This window comes from Notolabrus celidotus, chromosome 13 (genome assembly GCF_009762535.1).
Source record: "Notolabrus celidotus isolate fNotCel1 chromosome 13, fNotCel1.pri, whole genome shotgun sequence".
Taxonomy (NCBI): domain Eukaryota; kingdom Metazoa; phylum Chordata; class Actinopteri; order Labriformes; family Labridae; genus Notolabrus; species Notolabrus celidotus.
In genome coordinates, this window is record NC_048284.1 from 29,118,017 (window position 1) to 29,129,799 (window position 11,783).

The window sequence follows — 11,783 nt, forward strand, 5'->3', positions numbered from 1 at the left end:
TGACGGCTTAGGAAGCAAATCCAATTATTTGACTTAATATTCACTTTAGTGTGCCGGGGATCCAGTCTGGTTGTCCTTGCTTGTGGTCATTTTGGGAAAGCTGGTGGAAAAAATCAATTCTTTTGTTTTTGTACTGGCTGTACTTGAGAGAGAAGTGTCAGACGGAGGAGAGTGTTTCTCTGTGATCAAGTACCTGACAGTGTGACAGTTTGACTTGGTTTTTATTTCTATTTTTCTTCAGTGGAATACACAGAAAGACATTTTCAGGCATTTTCCTTTATATGTAGAAGTTGCAGTAAAGGGCCAAAAAAACCTGAGTGGATAAACACAGCACACAGTTTTACTCTGGATGCAATCATTCATAGTGGATATATATTGGAAACTATTTCTCATACATACAGCACTGGGTGAAAAGGTCTGTTAGCGCTAATAACATGATGCCGAGGTTAAGGCTCATCTGTTGCAAGTTTGAATCCTTCACACTGAGAATTTAGTTTTGAACAGAGGAGAGTGATTTGGCTTTTGAAAAAAAGACTTCAGTAAAAGAAATGAATCATTGATAAAGAGGAGAACCTTCAGGATTTTTTGACAATTTACTTTTTTAATAATTTGTAGCAGTTCTGGGTTTAGAAGAAGTTAAAAACAAAATGTGTGTGTAATGTACTACTACCATTAAAGGGATAGTTTGTGGGGTTTTTACTTTTCATTAGTAACCCACGACTTCCACCAGATCCGTGTCCGGTGCGGTCCGGTTCTGTGCTCCTTCATCTGTCAACATCCACCATCTGAGACGCAGCAGATCAGAACGCAACATGGAGCAAGACCTCTTGACAGCTGGAGTCATGTGACCAAGCTTTTCCTGTGTTAATTACTGAGTCAAGGATTCTCCTCCTCCTCTCCTCATCCATGTTGTCTCTCTGATCCTCTGAAAACCTCAGACCTGTTGACTCAGGCCTGGCTCTACTCATCATGACGGTTGGTTGTTGTAGTTAAGTGAAATACGATCTGGTGATTTATTCCAGATTGTGTGTTTTATTCTGAAAATTAACCAGATGTTTTCATTTTGTTTTGGTGCCTGACTTCCTGTCCCGCTCCATCTGCTCTGTTGAGATTGATGCATTGTGCTCCAGCATCCAGCAAAAATAGAAGTCTTGTGTATCTGATCCGGAAGGCTCCAACCTGCTGGATCAGAGACGCAGCCCGAACGCAAAAGAGCAGATCCAGTGAAAGTTAACACATTGACTAGACTAGAAACCTATTGGACCCGGTGTCGTGATGGATCGTAGACAGACCGGATGCGGATATGGTGGAATTTGGCCGTTTGTCTATTACCCACAGGGGATCTCGTTCAGCTTGTCTCTTCTGGGGTTCAGCTCTAACACCTGATTCAGCTCATTTTTGACAAACTCCAAAGAAAACACTAATGTCAGTGTAAGTGCACTTTACTTTCCTGTTAGAAAGCCCTTTTTTATTGTTCCTCGGCCTGCAGCACACATCAGCTGTTCAGGTCTAAGATGTTAAAGTCAACTTGGCTTCTACCCAGTATGCTGATATAGTGAAGTCTGATATTTTTACATCATATTTTGAAATAATTTGAAGCTCCACAGTCTGAACATGATGGTGCTGACACAGTAACGTGTAGTTTGTTATTTCAGCTCAGTCTTCCTCTTGAGCAGCTCACACAAAATGTATGTTGATAAGGTAAACCTCTGGTGTGGAGCTTGGGTTGTGACTGTATGCAATTCAAAAAGAGTGAGAGATGAAAACTTCCTCTGAAGACGCTCCTCCATTCAACTTTTCTGGTTTCACTTCTGAAAATTGGAGAAAGCAGGTGAAACAGCGGGGTTCAGTGAGGCTCCAGGGAACTCTGGATGGTGAGTGATTTAAACTGCAGTCGTTATTTATGATTAGAAAGAAAGGGCACATGCAGTAAATGTAATGAAACAGATAGTCTTCACAGACAAACTTATATCGGCCATCAAATGCAAGTATCGTGATGTGTGTAGCAGGTGATGATTTGCAACACCTGTCCCTAGAAGAGCTTTTGAGAAAGTTTTAGTGTATAAAAGGCTGTCAGGTGATATAGATAATGTATATAATGTGCACTTATGAAGGAGATTATTATTTTTATTGTAAATGTTGATTATCAATACCTGCTATCATTTCTCTCTTAAGTTTGTTATTTTTGTTCTTTACAGAACCACGCATATGAGAGTCTCATGTTCGCACTGTTGCAATACTCAATAAATCTTTGAAAGAAAGATGTTTCTGCATCAGTGTTCTAATAGACAACCCTGGGGTGAAGTGTAATAAAGAAATCCGGAACCCTATACAGTCCTACAAACCTCCAAAACAACAAGATTAAAACAGTGAGTTAAAATAAAAAGTAAACTGTACGTTCACTACAGCAAAAAACATTAAGAAACACATTTAGCAAGGACAAAAAGTGCAGAATATCAGACATGAGTTCAGCTTTGTTTCTCAATTAACCCAGATACTCAACAACTGACCATGCAAGATACTGTATCTGTTGGAACCTCGATGCCTTGTGTTCCCTGCTTGTGGTGATCGAGGCTGCTTCAGTTTGCTTGTTGATGACCTCTACAGGCTTAATATGTAGTGACACTGCAGTGCAGGGCTACTGATGGAATAGGGCTCATAAGTAATACTCTATCTCTGGACACTTGTGCATGGTCTCAGATGTCGGCCATGATGGAGTCCACTTGGTAAAAAGCTGTCTACCTGCAGCAGGTATTTGACCCAGACTGATCTCTGCTTCTTCCCTATGTGTCGACACGTCAGCTCAGGATTGTTATCAAGCTCCACAGCCACCCACAGCCCTATAATGTGAGCAGCATCTCAGACGTGTGTGACAGCATATTGACACTAACAGCGCCTCACTTCCATTAGCTGATATCAGCCACTCGAGCGGCTGCTTGGCTGCTGAATTTGGAGCCATCAGATTGTGGCGATGCAGCCGTTTCCTGGAGCTGATTTGTCGGAGCATGAATCTGTTTGCTGTGCGTGGTGTCAGGAGATTACAGACACTCCCAGACTGACGTGGGCAGCCAGCCTGTTAATCGCTCACAAGGCCATTAATTTATTTACACAGATAAACGGCTCAGACTTGCACATGCAGCCATTCATATAAATACACAAATAGATATTCATGCAATCACGCACACATATTACTAATGCTGAATGTAAAGAGCAGGAGGGCAAAAGCAGAACTTCAAGCATTTACAGCAATGTAAATTAAAATACAGCAGGCTCAGTGCTTTTCTAACATTTTGGACTACTTCACTTTGCCTGTTTCAATGACTTACAGGGGCTACAACAACAAATACTTATCCTTTGTAGATCGTGTATAAGGCATTAAACAACACTTTTGGGATGCCAAGTTGTATAAGAGCTATCCAATGAGTCATTAAAAGTTACCATTAAAGGGTTTTGTGAAGTGCAGTCATATATTAAAACTTGAATCATGGTTTATCAAGTTGAAATTCTCTGCAGTTGTCCTATTTTATTTTGTCAAAAATACCACATTCCAGTCTTTAAAAGCCACATTCACATGACAATGACAAACATCTTATTTCCAGACATTAGAAGCAGAAAGTGAGACCCTAGTGGTAAAAGAAAAATATCTGCCAATTAGGGCTGCCAAGATTAGTCGACTAGTCACGATGACGTCAACGATCAAAATCATCGGCGACTTATTTAATAATCGACGTCATTGTTTATTTTTTGAAGCTTTGTTTTTCTCTCGAAACTGCCGCTGTACCTTCCGCTGTCTTGTCTGCCTTTCTTTCCTTGACGCACATGCGCAGTAATCGGGGTCAGCCGTGATGTCACCAGAAAAGTTATGCCCAAACAGTATCATGGCTAGCCAGCTAAGGAGCTTGAAAGTTTGGGAGCATTTTTCCAAAATAAAAGAGAAGAATGTGCAATGCAAAATCTGCAAGGCAGAACTTGCCTTCCATGGCAGTACGACGGCAACGCACGAGCATCTGAAAAGGAAGCACGTCGTGCCATATTCAATTTCTGACAAAGAGGGACAGTCGTTTCGGTAAGCTAATTGGTTAGTTACCTGCTAGCATTAACGTCAACAGTGAGCTATTTACTTAACAGCGATGTCATGTTTGAATAGGAAATGTGATGACGCTAATATTGTATAACGCTACATTACAGTGCTAAAAAAAACCATTCCTCTTCTATGGACAACTTTGTTACCAAGCCAACAACATGCACACCTCGGCAATCAAATGTCCTGACTGAAGCAATCTTGAACATGTTGGTGTCCAACATGAGTAAACATTTACAGCTAAAAATGTTTAAGGCCAGAATTGTTTTTAATGTATCACATTAATTAACATTAAAAAAATGTCAGAAATGCTGCTACAAGCTGCAAAGTTCATTAATAGTTGAATGAACTATCATCTTAATTGTCTTCATTTTTAGTTAGCACATACCTTAAACACTTCAAGCTGGAAACGTATGATGGTTATATAAGAGCAGCTGCATGCTGGTGCGATAAGCTGCAATTTATGTATGATCTGATTAGTTGACTAATCACAAAAATAATATGTGGCTAGTCGATTATCAAAATAATCGTTTTGCAGCCCTACTGCCAATGCAGTAATCAAACTTTTCTCGTATTAAAACATTGCTTTTAAATTACAAGAATAATGTGCAGGGTGGACAGCGAGGATGCTAAGTGGTTGCCAGAGACGGATATAAAAGGTGGACAGATGATTGGTCTGTGCTCTGACACTTTTTAATCTAACTCTGTTGTTTCATCATTTACAACTCATGAAAGCAACTCCTCTCTTCGTTACCTCTTTTTATTATTGAGAATTTTTATTCACAATGTGTTCTCCAACTTGCATGTGGATAGCCCATGTATTGTATGTCTGTTCTATTTTATGTCATATATATATACATATATATATATATATATATATTTGTGTGTACAGCACTTTCCATGTTGCATGAAAACTGCTCTACGAATAAAGTCTCACTGATTGAACTCAGAACTAATGAGGTGGAAATGTAAATGTGCTGAATGGCTGGCTCTTTGCTGACTGCTGTTAGTTCTGTTAGTTCTATTCACCACATGTAGCTCGCCTTGAATACATCAAAAAGCATGGCTCTCTTGTGGGAGGTTAAGAAAACTTGCCATGTACAGTAGAAGCAAACAAGGCCAGGAACTCATCTCATCACCAGTACTGGCTTTAAATCAATAATTATATAATAATTTATTTAAGTATGTTCAAGGTTACATATTGTACCTGCAATATCTAAAAATGAAAACACACTGCACTGTGAAATTTCTTAGATTAGCATAACCAATACAGGATATTAAACCCCACACTTGGGATTCTGCAGCTAGTTGCTTAGAACAAATATATCACATATTGGTAGTTTTCAGTTTAAACACACATAGTCAATTATCACTGTATTTGAATAAAAATAATATACTTTCTAAACATCAATTTGGTTTCAGATCAAACTATTTCACAGCTGCTGCTCTCTTAAAATGTAAAAAAATTAAAAAATATGTTTTCTTTACATCTGACTCACTGGAGCAATATTTAGAGATCTTACCAAAGCTTTTGATACAATCGACCCCTTTCGTCTTTTAGAAAGCATGATAGAAAGCAATGTGTTTTTAAGAGGGTGCAGATCAGATTTACTTACTCAACAGAAATCAATGATCTCCCATCTTTTCTAATTGTAATATACAGTTGTATGCTGATGATACTATGATATATACTTCTAAGCCATCTACGTCTCCAATACAAGAGGCCTTATAGTCTAATTTTGATGTTTTACAAACTTGGTTGTCAGCTTATAACTTTATACCTAATAAAAGTAAAACTCATTTGATGCAGTTTGGTGTGCGCCAAAACCTCAACTTGGAAATCTCAAAATGTAACGACGCCCTTATGAGTGCCTAGAGCTAAAATGTGACACCTTCCCAGAAACTGCTCAAAAAATTATAGAAATTAATATATTTTTTAACTTAAAATGACTCAATCTTATAAAACTACTTCAGCCGGAGGTTTTTTTATATCAAATATGAATTGTATTTGGGGGATTTTAACCCTTTAACTGTCAGTATGTTTACATAATTCCACTGTTTTTTTTATCCAAAAACCCCAAAAATATATTAAAAAAAAAACCAAAACATTTCAACCAGAATTTGTTTATTATTATTATTCGGCCCCGAGATGTGTCAATGATTGGCAGTGACATTGATTTTGATGCATGTTTTTTTTTGCAGTGTCAGATTTTCCAAACCAATTCTGTTCCTTCTGTTAAAACATGCCACCCTAAACTGCTCTAAAAATAATATATATTAATATTTTTTTCCACTTTAAACGACTCAATCTAATAAAACTACTTTAGCCAGAAATATTCATATCAAATATTAATTTATTTCGGGGATTTTTAACCCTTTAACTGCCAGTATGTTTACATATACCACTTTTTCTTATAACAAAACAACAAAAAACAAAATTTTCAAACCCCCCCCAAAAAATTTCAACCAAGTTTTTTCCCCTCTAAATGCTTATTACCCTGGTGTGTTCTTAAAATAAACTTAAAATACAAGATTGCTTTGAAACAGAAAAACAATTAAAACCGCAAGCGGATATGTGCGGGCCCTCGTACAAGCACTGCCTGATGTGTGCCACCGCGTAATGTGCATTACCGCCTGATGTAAGCCACCGCCTGATGTATGCCACAGCCTGATGTGCAGCAGGTGCTGCTGTGCTGCACTTTAGAGGCCTAGGCTGAAACTGTGAGGATACTTGTGCAGTTATCAGCATAGTGTAAATTGCAGTACTACCCGTCACCAGTAGGTGGTACTGTGACTTTAATTGCGTGCTGAAGGATTGTTCATCACAGATCATTATAGAAAGAGTTGTGATCACAAGCATGTTAAAAACATGTTCTGAGAGTAAATACCGCTTGTGTCCATTAGATGGCGTTATTCCGACCATCATGTATCTATAGATGAGTTCAGGCCAGGTCCCTGATGAAACATGTTAAATTTGGAAGAGATCGGAGATTGTATGTAAATGTCAGTACCATGTATTTCCTGTGGGTGGCGCTATGGCTGTAGTAGATAAATGAACCCAAAGATGTGTGGAGGGATGAACCCTGATCATGTGTATGTAACTTCAAACAGATTGATCACTGTATGAAGGAGCTATAAGTACTTCCTGTTTCGTGGCAAGACATCTGAGTTTGGGGCGTTGTCAGAGACACCCTTTAAGGACAGGTCACAGTCTGACCTGTGATGCTTCATGAATGTGTGAAGGCCATTTCTGAGCACATTTGAGAAATAACTGTTTAAAACAGGAGAAGCATTTCATTACAAGGTAAGACATGTGACTTCCTGTTGCCAGTAGGGGGCCCTATAAGATATAGGTGAATGCAATAAGCCCGGGACAGTTATCATACATGTAATGTTTGGTCCTGATCTAACATTGTATCTAAGAGATATTAAGGTTTTAATATCCTAAAAGATTTTGAGGTATACCTCAAATTTTTGCACTTCCTGTATAGAAGAGCCCCAACAATTTGTCTTTGAAGTGGCGGAAGAATCCTAGCGATCCTTCGGGATACAATAGGGCCTCGCCGCCACTGCGTGTCAGCGCTCGGCCCCTAATTATTTGAAAAAGAAACATTGAATGATAAACACTGACAGGAAACACTGAACTAGCTGAGGGATGAGCATTGAAAGAGAAACATTGAACTTAAGTATAATGGTGATTGGAAGAGGCTGAAATGGGGAGAGAACAAAAGAGAGAGAGGGTGAGCGAGAGATAGAAAGAGAGAGTGTCTGAGAGTCAGGTAGAGCAGAGTCTGCAGATGGACAGAGCATGGTCACTGCATGCATGCTTCCCACATTTGCAGCAGGTGGTGCCAACCCGTCTCTTCTTGTCGGTGCAAAAGTTGCACTTTCTCCTGACCTTAGATGTCCCGATGAGAGACGGGCCTGCAACAACACCAACCTGCAGATTTGCAACTAATTCTGCAGCGGCTGATGAGTGAGGAAGGCGCTTTCTTTTCTTAATGTGTGGTGTCACCAACATTTCTCCCACCTCTGCAATGAAGAGCCTCCTCCTGTACGACTGCTGCATCGAGGTTGGGTTGATCGATGTCCACAGGACACAGGCATTGTAGAGGGACACATCAATCAGGTGGTGGAAGAGGGCCAGTGGCCACCGGTTCGTTCTCCTCTGGCAGGAGATGGTGCCAACAACCTGACAAAAAAAACACAAAACAAGACAATATGAATAAATGATCTAAGTATTCCTCATGATACACATATCATTTATTTTATATGAAATGCTTATTTGAAAAAAAAAACTACAAATTTTCATATTATTATTGTTGTTGTTTCTATTATTATTATTATTATTATTATTATTATTATTATTATTATTATTATTATTATTATTATTATTATTATCAGTAGTAGTAGTATTATTATTAGTATTATTATAATTTTTTATCATTTTAGATAAGAACATAAGAATACAAATAAATAAATGTGTGAGTTACTGATGTGCAATGGCACCTACCTTACCAAGGTTGTTGACACCTCCTTTGCACCTCTTGTAGTCAGTGATGATGTTGCGCTTTCTCTTCATGTCATCATTCACAGCTGAGCTTCAGTGTTTGGTGCAGCCAGTGTTGCCAACTTAGCGACTTTGTTGCTATTTTTAGCAAGTTTTCAGACCCCTCTAGCGACTCTTTTTCAAAAAAGCGACTAGTGACAAATCTGGCGACTTTCTCTGGTGTTATTAGAGACTTTTGGAGACTCTGAGTGAAAGCATGTATCGCTCTAAATGAACAGCAGGTGCTGTAGTGACTCCCTCCCCCATCCCAAAGCACTCACTGACGGCTCAGTCCTAGTCGTGCAGCAGTCCCTCGTAGCTGAAGTCAGAGCAGAGGTGTTAACCCCTCCGCGTCCAGACTGCAAATGAATCGAGCAGGTACGAAGACACTGCTGGCCGATCCACTTAGATAGTTAATGTAGATTGTATACAATAAATATTTTGAAAATTTTATTGTTGGTATGTAAAGGTATTAAAGGTATGTAAAGTATGATAATGTATCATAAGTGATAACTATAGCCTAAATACTTACTCTACAGTGTGTATCATAACAGTGACATCCAGTGGTAATATTATCAACAACAGCACAAGTTATAATATAACAAGGGTCCGTTTCACAAAGCAGGTTTAGTGAATACTCTGAGTTTGTTAACCCTGAAATTAGGGAAACTCTGTGTTTTCCATTTCACAAAGGGGGGTAACTCAAACCAGAGAAAGAGGGGTAACTCTAGCCTGTTTCACAGAGGGAGGTAACTTAAACTCTCGGTCAGTTACCGTAGTAACAGACTCTATGAACCTAATCTGGTCGGGACCAGGTTTTTCTCAATGAACCTCGAGTTACTCTCAGTCTCCGCCCCCTTTCAGCCACACACAGTATTTGATTTCCTCATTCATTCAGTCAGCAGGCGAGTGTTGGCGTAGCGTATTTCTGCCGTCTGTTATTTAAAAAAACAATTCAGAAATCAATCAGTAGTCCGATATTAGGTGCAAACTTTTTTCACTAAAATGGCATGTCCTTTTGTTAATGATCCCGTGGATGAAGGTGCAGCATTATTTCGCAGATAATTAAATATTTGTCGGGAGATGATAATCAGACTGCGCATAGATGTTTTAGCATTTCCGGACAATTATCTTTTTGAGCGGTACCGTTTCACTTCACAGTCGATCATCTACATACACCACCTAATCCGTCCGTACATTTGCAACATTACCCATCGTAGTCGTGCTCTTACATCCCAGCAGATATTGTGTGTTGCTCTGCGTTTTTTTGCAAATGGGAGTTTTTTGTACAATGTTGGAGATGCAGAGCACTTAAGTAAGGCCACTGTATGCAGGGCGGTCAGAAAAGTGTGCCTCGCCCTGAAATGGCTACTGAACACCTTCATCGTTTTCCCTGGACATAAACCGGTCAGAGTCGTCAAGGAGGAGTTCCACAGGATTGCAGGTGAATGGTGTAGAGATCTGTTAAATTCATTTAAAATTATATTCTGTTAATGACATTGTGCTGCAACCTCAGACTGGGATTAGTAATTTTAATTTATGTTAGGATTTCCCAGTGTGATTGGCTGCATAGATGGCACACAAATCCCCATCACGGCTCCCTCACATAATGAGGCGGATTATGTTAACAGGAAGTCCATTCACAGCATAAATGTGCAGGTAAATGTAGATTGACTACTGTTTCAAAATGTTAAAGACTGCATCATAGTTCAACATCTGTCATTCTCTGCACTGTCAAGATCATATGTGATGCTGCCTACATTATTTCCAATGTGGAGGCCAAGTGGCCTGGGTCTGTCCACGACTCAAGGATGTATCGTGAGTCTAACCTGAGCAACAGACTGCAACGTGGTAAGCAGCCTAAAGATTTGCATAATATAATTCACTTGTCTCCCTCTTTTAATATACTCTAATGTATCCACTATACATTACAGGAGAGTTTGATAGCCTTCTGCTGGGGGACAGGGGTTACCCATGCCAACCAAGGCTGCTGACCCCTTACCCTGACCCTGAACCAGGCCCCCAACAGAACTTCAACCGGGCTCACTGCAGGACGAGAGCCCGGGTGGAGATGACCATAGGCCTGTTGAAAGCCCGTTTCCAGTGCCTACGTCACCTCAGGGTGACCCCTGAGAGGGCCTGTGATATTATTGTGGCATGTGTTGTTTTTCATAATATTGCCACTATTCGAGGAGAGCAACACCCTGCCCTACAAATAGACGCTGATGATGACCACCCCATCCACCTGCCAGCTATGCAGGACGGCAGAGTAGTCAGAGACACCATATCCCGCATCCACTTCAGAGATTAAGACAATATCATCACCACTTCCACCACCAACACAGCAGCAGTCAAATAAAAACATAATACAAATTTCATTTGGTCTTCTTTATTTCCTACAAATACAAGAGATAGTTTGGTTAATGTTCCTGTAGTTAACATAATTAACATAATTCACCTGTGACCATGCACCCACCTCTAACTTGTGCTCTAGTAATTCAATTTCGAGATCTGCCCTTCTCATCTGGCGGTCCAAGAACTGAATTTCTTTGTCGGTTTTCTCAATTTTTTTTCAGCAGAAATATTTTATAGATGTCTTTCACGGGTAACTGGGAATACATAAGGAGGACATTAAATTATACAGTCGCACATTAATTCCACAGAATTAACCTCTGGTGTTTACTGAACATCCATCTCACTGTGTCAATCTGTGCAGTTGAAGTTGAGGGACCCTCCTGCTGCTGCCCAGCCATGCCCTGTTAAAAAGGATGACAATGTGTTAATACTTCAGTGTAGGCTAAATGTCACACTCTATTTTCCACCAGAATGTTAAGAAATGTGAATGGGAAGAGATCTAGCAATAACATATCAAATGTTACCTCTATAGGCCTTTCTGGTTCCCCCTCTGTGAAGGCAGCAGACAAAGTCTCCTCGTACTCTTCATCCTAGATGAGTGATATGTCTCAGTATACTTAAACCACCATTTGGCAACATCTTTGGAGTATTGCCTACTTACAGTTACAAGGTCTGTTGTGGCGTGAGGGGGCTCCACCAGGCAGATCGCACCATCAGAATCTGTTGGGAGAAATAAAAAGACATGAAAAGGGAAATAAATATTTGTATGAATAGGCTTAAAAAAAGATATATAGGTCT

At 39.7% G+C, this 11,783-nt stretch overlaps 1 pseudogene; it reads left to right on the forward strand.

Annotated features, from left to right (window-relative positions):
• The first annotated feature begins 9,635 nt into the window (after nucleotides 1–9,635).
• LOC117824607 lies at nucleotides 9,636–10,941 on the forward strand (annotated as a pseudogene).
• Nucleotides 10,942–11,783: the final 842 nt, after the last annotated feature.